Genomic DNA, 6,019 nt, shown 5'->3' with positions numbered 1-6,019 from the left:
TTCCAAAGCCTGACCACTCTTTCAGTAAAGAAATTTCTCCTAATGTCCAATCTAAACCTCCCTTGGCACAACTTGAGGCCATTTCCTCTCGTCCTATCGCTAGTTACTTGGGAGAAGAGACCAACACCCACCTCGCTACAACCTCCTTTCAGGTAGTTGTAGAGCGCGATGAGGTCTCCCCTCAGCCTCCTCTTCTCCAGACTAAACAGTCCCAGTTCCCTCAGCCGCTCCTCATAAGTCTTATGCTCCAGGCCCTTCACCAGCTTCGTTGCCCTCCTCTGGACACGCTCCAGCACCTCCATGTCCTTCTTGTAGTGAGGGGCCCAAAAGTGAACACAGTATTCGAGGTGCGGCCTCACCAGTGCCGAGTACAGGGGCACGATCACCTCCCTGCTCCTGCTGGCCACACTGTTTCTGATACAGGCCAGGATGCCGTTGGCCTTCTTGGCCACCTGGGCACACTGCCGGCTCATGTTCAGCTGGCTGTCAACCAGCACCCCCAGGTCCTTTTCCTCCGGGCAGCTTTCCAGCCACTCTTCCCCAAGCCTGTAGCGTTGCCTGGGGTTGCTGTGGCCGAAGTGCAGGACCCGGCACTTGGCCTTGTTGAACCTCATACAGTTGGCCTCAGCCCATCGACCCAGCCTGTCCAGGTCCCTCTGCAGAGCCTTCCTACCCTCCAGCAGATCAACACTCCTGCCCAACTTGGTGTCGTCTGCAAACTTACTGAGGGACTTTGCCTTTTTGCAGCACCACTGGCTGACTGACAAAATATTTTTTTAGCCAGGATGGGCTCAAGGACTTCCTTCTTTTCAGGTTCACTCTTTTTTTTTTTTTTTAACCTATATGCATACATGCCAAGTGGGTAGGAAGAAGCACTGATGAACATATAGTATAGAAGGGAGCAATGTTACCTGTAGCGAAAATCAGAGTATCATTAATGTTGCCAAAAACAACACCCTTTGCCTGGCCATGTTGTCAGACCTGTCGCTCTGAACTGACAACCTTAATGTCCTGTGTGTTTGAGCTATCTGCTAGCATCAAATCCTTTGGTGTTAGCTTTACACATCTCCTGAAGCTCCAGATTCTCTCCTGCTTGCTGTGATTTCCTCAGCTGCTGTCCTGATTTAGACTTTCCCCTGTAACATTTGCCTCCCTCAGCTGTGGAGTCAACATTAGAGCCCAGTTAAGTGGCCTCCCTCCTCCCCCTCTTCCCCACCAAGGCTATGCCTTACCTAGGAGCTGGGCACTGACCTCATGAGCAGCAGGAGCTCAGAGGGCAGCCTAAAGTTTTCACAGAGCTGGTGAGTAAAGTTAAAGGCCAGAGACTAACTTGAGTCTCAACGCCTCCCTCGTCCATTCTTTTATGAAGACACTGCCTTAGGACATAGCGGGTAACTACACGTTTGCAAGAACATTCTTGTCTCTTGGACAGGTGGGTTTTCTGCATCCATTTTTAACTTTCCCAATCCCCTGCAGCTGAAGTATCTCAGGTAAAAGCCCAGTGAAATATGTGTGATACAGAAACCCTTGCACCAGCAGCAACTGTACCAGCTGCTGCAGGTGCAGTACAGCTGCAAGAGTGCAATGCTGTGCTCCTTAGCTCAGGTGTGGCACTGCACTGTCCTGCCAGAGAAGTTAGTTGGTATCCCCATGCATACAGCAGGGTACCTTTAGGTCAAGGGTTTTGCAGATTATTTTTTAATTTTTTGATTACTTGAAGAAAATTTTGCAGGGGGAGAGCTAAGTTACAGTACATCCATGTATTCTCAGTAAAGAAGAAACGAGAGAGTGATTGTCAAGTGATAAAGGTGTACATGAGAGCTTTTAAGTCCAAATTAACAGCACTGGAAACTCTGCACACTACCAGACAAATACTTATGTCATAGATCCAGGCACAATGTCGGATAAAGATTATTGTGGGGGACATGTGTGTTGTAATGTCTCCTTTGGTATTCTTCTGTGGATTTGCACATTTCTGAAGGCAAAGCACATTTTGTTCTGCAAGTTGTGAGCAGGAAGTTAAACTGCTCATGCAGCTGATCTTTATGCTACAGCAAACCTCTAGGAACTAGAATCTGGGGCTGGCCACATGCCTGATCTCCTATTTACCCTGTTGCCAGTTGTCACATGTTCCCCTCTTGTCCTCTGAAAACAGGTTTCCCTTTTTTCCATGTTGCCAGCCTTCTGCTGCAGATTTTGTCTGCTCCATCTCCCTGTGGGTCTGTCTTGTTTCTCCTGTGGGACTGCCTGATGTCTCAGGGCAGTGGTTGCTCCTGTCTCTCATCCCCTTGAAGGGAGAAGTTGAACCTTGCAGTTCTGCAGGAGACTCATAGCAAGAAGGGGTGGAGTTGGGCTTGATCTTATGAAGTGTGCGAGTACAGCCTGCCAAAAATCCACCTTTTTTGCCAGGAACAAACCCTGTAGTGGCTTCCACAAATTTTTTTATGTTGGCCTGGTGACGTTTGTATCCTTTTAATTACAAAAATCTGGCTAGTGGCTTTGTGCAGCTGTTGTAGAGCTCTCCTGCAAGCAGGATGACCATTTTTCACTGACATCCCGTGTACCCATGGGGTTTGTTTCCTCAGTTTGGGCTCTTTTGTGCCTGTCATGTTCTGTTTTTCCACAAAACTTGAAAAAGCGAAATGATTCCTGTTTTCCTGCTCCAAAGCTAGGCAAGATTATGGAGTCGGTTTTTGTTTGGCATGTGTACACCTTTGTTCAAAAATTGGCTTGCTTTCACTGGCAAGGAGATCTATCTTTCAGCCAAGCTCCCTAAAACATGATGATGCTGTTTAGCTAAGTGGTCCTCTGTTGAGGTTTGTAAAGGGCTCTGAGAATTCCAGCTTCTAGCAAATTTACCTTGGGTTTGGTCTTGCATGCCTCTGAGTAGCACCAAGTCCCGTCTCTGTGCCCCCAGTAGCCATTCCCCAGGAGAGCCTTTTTCCTTCCCATGCCCGAATTATGCTAATTCTACATGCAGACTCAACAGCGTAGATAATGTTAGACTGTCAGAGATACATATCTAATACAGTCTGACTTTGGGAGTGAATAGGCTGTTATCTAGAACTTGATAAGAACTGCTATTTGTCTAGTAAGGACAAATCTTAACTGAGAGCCTGTTGCCTTGATGCTGAAGGACTGACTGTGCTTTTATTCACGGCCCCATAAAATGGGAGGGGAGGAAACAGAGAAAGCGGTGTAATCAGTAATCACACTTGGTGGCCACAGCGCATTGATTTGTTACACCAATAGTCCTGCTAGTAGGCTGCAGACCTCAAAACAGGACAATTACATCTGCAAATGATCGTTTGTGGTACTGTAACACCGTCTCAGTTTGAAGCTTGGTTAGCACTCTGAAAGTTAGACCTCTGCTGAGAAATACTCGTTTCTGTCTGTCCTGGGAAGCCATATGCTCCCTGAACTTTCAAGTAAGCTATGTTCTTTTATGCCTTGCCAATGTTATCTGTTGTGGGGATTTTTAAATTGAATGAGAGCACAGGAAAGCATCAGTTGAAATTCCTCTAAAAAAATATGTATTTCAGATTTGTCTCTAGACTAAGTAAGAAGTAACAGAGTTTAACTAAGAGGAGGGGAAGGGGGGAAAAAGGGGCAGGTTTGCTACTGGAGCTCTGGAATTAATTGCCGTGAAGCATTTGGCTGGGGGGAGGAGGAGTGAAAGACTTGTCTCTCCAGGAACAAAAGATGTCTAACCTCATCTCTTACGGACTGTTCTGTGTACACCAAATGGAGCTGAGGGAAGATGAAGACCGTTCCCTAGGCCTGCCCTCTTAGATTAAAAAGTGAAAAGTGGATTGGATTTTTTTTTTTGGTGGTTGTTCTTAATGCTGTTGTGGATATAAGGATGACTATATAAGGATGACTGTCTAGCACAAGCCCAGGCACTGAAAGCTCAGATTTCTTTTGCAGACCTCTGGGGAGGGGAGACCGTCCCTTGCAGGGTGTTCACCCAGTGCAGTCGGATGGCAGACAGATTGCCATCTGTTACCCCTGCACAGACTCGTTGCAGCGGTCTCCCACCCCTTGCCCTGCTTCGTTTGGGCTAAAATGCTTTGCCTTATAGACTAGTTAGTGCAGGCCAAATGATGTACCAGTGCAGCTTTCCTGTAGCAGCTTGGCAGCCACTTCATGGCACCGCACTGTGCTGGGGACACACAGCCTTGGATGTGAAAGCTCTCTGGAGTAGGGACGGTCCTTGTGCCCTTTGCGTAAGGGACTCCGTACCCTGCTTGCTCCTGGAAGTGCTGCTCCAGCACAGGACAGCCTTTCCTATTTCATGGAGGAGGGATGAAGAGGAGAGTCAGCTAGCGGGAACTGCTGTTGTGCCAGAGAGGTTCTTCTCGGCAGAAAGGTTTGAGCCCAACTTTGGGGCATAGTGAGGAACGGAGCCCTGCCTCTGGGGCCAGGAATTCCCTTCCAGCGAGGCAGGGCAATCTGCGGCTCGTCCCACTTTTCCCCCCGTGCCCAAGCCACGGCTCCTCTCTTGCCCTGCGCTGCGCTATGCCGAGGCCAGGCCGTGTGAGCTGCTGAGACCTTCCAGTTCCCCCTCTGCGCCCACCCTGCAGTGGCTGGCCAGCGGCCGAGTGCCGGGTCCTCCTCAGTGGGACCAGGGTCCAATGCTCAAGCCTGTGAAATTTTGTCTGCCAAGCCTGACATCCTGCGGGTTCTGCTTCTCAATCCAGCATGTGACTATAACTCTGAACTGCCAGTGCTCACCAATTATGCTGTCATGGACTTAAGTGTATTATCAGAACAAGGATGATAAAAATTCAGTCATCTGCATTTTTATGCCCTGATCTTTCTCTTCATAAATAAGACCAAAGTGCATGTTATCTAATGAATTTTATTTGTTAATCACTTGGATGGCTGGAATATTTCTCCTCCTTGGGTTATATGTGTATAAATGAAAATATTGTTAGCGATTTCACAAAATGGTAATTCAGAATAATGGAGAGTTAATCCTCTTTTCATTAGCAAGCCACTTCAGGACATACACTGTGGCAAATTACACTGCATTTTAAGTCGTTCTCGAGTGCTGTGCACTAGGAAAAAACATTAAACTATTTTTGCATTGCTAGAAGTAATTGTGTGGCTAATTTGGATAAGCAGCATGCATTAGGCACAGCGAAGGAATCTCTTCTTTATGTTCACTATCCACTCTACAGCTGCCAAATGGAATTTCTTATAGAGCTCTTTAGTTTTTCATTTTGTTTTTAACAAAACAGGGAGGGAGGAAAGAAACCGCGAGGGGAAAAAAAGGAAAATCTGCTATCTGCTGTTTAATTCAGAGAGTGAACACAGTCTAGTCGCTGGAGCAGTGATATCGCAGTGAAAGATTTCCTTTCTGCACCTTGTTCCGAGTCCCTTGAACTACTCCAACTAACCCAAAATTTCCAGGAGACCTCTGGGAAGAACTTAGTGGCCCATTTTCAAATTTGTTCAACTGGAGGGATGTGCCTCCCCCACCCCAAAATTTGTAGGGCGTTAGTTAATGCTTTTGGAAATGTCAGTCATGAGCTCTACAGTTTAGTAATCCCACAGATGTGGGGGAAAAAAATGAGGTTCATATTTAGAGGTGAACGTCAGAGCTTCAGTGGTGGTGTGTACATTTCTAATGCTGGTTTTCCAGATGTGGTGGAAGTTTCTGAGTACTTTGAGACTGAAAGCTATAAGTCATTATCTACATAACAAAATACTATGTTTCTTAATATTTTTGGCTCAACGTGCTGTGCAAGCCTTAGTACTGTGTATAAAGATGCCAAACAATTTGGCAAGATTTATGCCTGGGAGTTAAGATCCAAGTCAGCTGTAGAGATTTAAAAAAAAAAAAAAAAAAGCAGACATGAACAGAAAAGGATTGCATTTGCCTTTGTCCTTGCAAGGACCTATGTACCCTCTCCCATTCTTTTCTGCACCCCTCCCTGACCCAGGAGGGTTCCTCCACCGCTGCGGTTGCCCCAAGCGTATGTACTCTGGCTGCTGATTTGTAGCTGTGTTTGTG

At 46.8% G+C, this 6,019-nt stretch overlaps 1 long non-coding RNA gene across 7 annotated transcripts in view; it reads left to right on the top strand.

The window, feature by feature from the left end:
- The window catches only part of LOC142084188 (uncharacterized), a 38,057-nt gene that overhangs the window by 19,510 nt on the left and 12,528 nt on the right, over positions 1-6,019 (top strand). The window lies entirely within an intron of this gene.

The sequence above is a fragment of the Calonectris borealis genome, chromosome 7 (genome assembly GCF_964195595.1).
Source record: "Calonectris borealis chromosome 7, bCalBor7.hap1.2, whole genome shotgun sequence".
In the NCBI taxonomy this organism is placed as follows: domain Eukaryota; kingdom Metazoa; phylum Chordata; class Aves; order Procellariiformes; family Procellariidae; genus Calonectris; species Calonectris borealis.
This window is presented reverse-complemented; position numbering and strand designations above follow the sequence as displayed.